The sequence below is a fragment of the Maniola jurtina genome, chromosome 9 (genome assembly GCF_905333055.1).
Source record: "Maniola jurtina chromosome 9, ilManJurt1.1, whole genome shotgun sequence".
Lineage (NCBI taxonomy): Eukaryota > Metazoa > Arthropoda > Insecta > Lepidoptera > Nymphalidae > Maniola > Maniola jurtina.
This window is the reverse complement of record NC_060037.1, coordinates 845,001-847,500: the sequence shown is the minus strand read 5'-3', so window position 1 is coordinate 847,500 and position 2,500 is coordinate 845,001. Positions and strand designations below refer to the sequence as shown.

Genomic DNA, 2,500 nt, shown 5'->3' with positions numbered 1-2,500 from the left:
CGAAAAGAGACAAATGGGTTGTCGCCAGTCTCCCCACAGAGGATTCAGTGGTAAACGAAACGTGATTGTGTTCAGCTCAGCATATAGTTTAGCTGTTGTAGTTCATAAAACGTTGCGTTATGAACCGCTGCATCGTTTGTGTGTCGGAGGATATTAGAGTAGGTGTGGCAATAGTTGCGCTTCACATTATATTATAAGTTCAAATTTTTCACCAACTATATTGAACGAACAAGGCGCCCCCAGATATGTTTTGTACTCATGGAAATAAAACTTATAAATAATAATAAAATAAGTTTGAAAAACTTGTGTTTGAACATATTGCGTGTGTGGGGTCTTTTCTGGGGTTGTTATATACTTGATAATAAATAAATATATTAAGAAATAAATATATTGGTGAAAAAAGAAGGGCCTTTAGTAAAGTGTCAGTAGAGCAAATGTTATTAATAATAATTATATTTGAATTTTTCATCCAATCCACTGTGTCGACCGACGAGACCGCATCTGAGGGCGAACTCCAACGCTATGGTGGCAGCCAGCGTTTCGATCCGGAGCCGAACGGGGGGGAGGCGGCATACTCGCTAACGGAAAAAAAAAAGTTAGCAGCGCCGTCCCCCTTATCGCTCTGAGACGGTAACGACGCGCCGCTCTGCGCGAAGGAGTTCTCTCTACAAAGCGGCGGTGTTTTTCGTGGTAACAACTAATATATATACAAAATATATGTAGTTGATATAACGGCCGAAATGTGAAAGTCCAAAGCGTGCCTAAAACTCGGTCGGTTTTCACCGACCGTGTGGCGCACACACAGTTATCCCCTTCCACAAGATGGACGTTACCGCACAACAACGACAACTACATACATAAGGTGTGTAGTTGTCGTTCGTGTGTAGAACGCGCGGGAACTCTGTACGTCTGGGCTCTCTTACACCGAGCGACGATAAGCAATGTCTTTCCCGTTTCTGTTGTTTCAGCGGACGAAAAGCATTTGCAGCACTAAACGTGCGCGTGTGTATTTCAACAGATATCGTCTTGTTTATGAACGTTCGGAACATGTGGACCTCGAGTGTCCTTTAAACAATAAGAGGGGGGCCGTCGGAGGGAGCGATATCGCGATCCTCCTCACGCTTCGCCTCTCCGCCGGAGCCGAATATTGTCTTCTCCTACTATACTACTTATATGTCTCTCGGGCACCGCGTCGCTTCCGTCATTGGAGCGCACGCGAGTCGCTTCGATCTCCGTCGTGCGTCGTGCGTCGTCGTCGTGAGCTCGCGTGCGAGTGCGCGCGCGCGCACACGCAACGCGCAACGCGCGACGCCCGCCGGAGTATAGTACTCTGAGTAGCTCCCTGGTTGATCCTGCCAGTAGTTATATGCTTGTCTCAAAGATTAAGCCATGCATGTCTCAGTGCAAGCCGTATTAAGGCGATACCGCGAATGGCTCAATATATCAGTTTTGGTTCCTTAGATCTTACTCAGTTACTTGGATAACTGTGGTAATTCTAGAGCTAATACATGCAATCAGAACTCCGACCAGTGATGGGACGAGTGCTTTTATTAGATCAAAACCAATCGACGGAGGGCCTCGCGTCCGAAGTCGTTACTTTTGATGAATCTGGATAACTTTTGCCGATCGCACGGTCCAGTACCGGCGACGCATCTTTCAAATGTCTGCCTTATCAACTTTCGATGGTAGTTTCTGCGACTACCATGGTTGTCACGGGTAACGGGGAATCAGGGTTCGATTCCGGAGAGGGAGCCTGAGAAACGGCTACCACATCCAAGGAAGGCAGCAGGCGCGCAAATTACCCACTCCCGGCACGGGGAGGTAGTGACGAAAAATAACGATACGGGACTCTTACGAGGCCTCGTAATCGGAATGAGTACACTTTAAATATTTTAACGAGGAACAATTGGAGGGCAAGTCTGGTGCCAGCAGCCGCGGTAATTCCAGCTCCAATAGCGTATACTAAAATTGTTGCGGTTAAAAAGCTCGTAGTTGCATTTGTGCGCCGCGCTGTCGGTGCACCGCATCCGCGGTGATACTGACACGTTTGCGGAGCATATCGTCGGTGAGCCGGCGGTAACACGCCGGTTCAATATCAAAATCCTATCGCGGTGCTCTTTATTGAGTGTCGAGGTGGGCCGACAATTTTACTTTGAACAAATTAGAGTGCTCAAAGCGGGCTCAAAATGCCGCTTGAATATTTCGTGCATGGAATAATAGAATATGATCTCGGTTCTATTTTGTTGGTTTTCAGAACTCCGAGGTAATGATTAATAGGGATAACTGGGGGCATTCGTATTGCGACGTTAGAGGTGAAATTCTTGGATCGTCGCAAGACGAACATCAGCGAAAGCATTTGCCAAAGGTGTTTTCATCAATCAAGAACGAAAGTTAGAGGTTCGAAGGCGATTAGATACCGCCCTAGTTCTAACCGTAAATATGTCATCTAGCGATCCGCCGACGTTACTACAATGGCTCGGCGGGCAGCTTCCGGGAAACC

At 47.2% G+C, this 2,500-nt stretch overlaps 1 long non-coding RNA gene and 1 other non-coding gene across 2 annotated transcripts in view; both read left to right on the top strand.

Annotated features, from left to right (window-relative positions):
* LOC123868257 overlaps positions 1-2,500 on the top strand; it is a 33,695-nt gene that overhangs the window by 23,616 nt on the left and 7,579 nt on the right. The gene's annotated exons all lie outside the window — the stretch shown is intronic.
* LOC123868595 overlaps positions 1,340-2,500 on the top strand; it is a 1,903-nt gene continuing 742 nt past the window's right edge. The window contains exon 1 of the ribosomal RNA XR_006796675.1: positions 1,340-2,500. This exon is cut by the window's right edge and continues 742 nt beyond it. This is a non-coding gene — a ribosomal RNA (small subunit ribosomal RNA).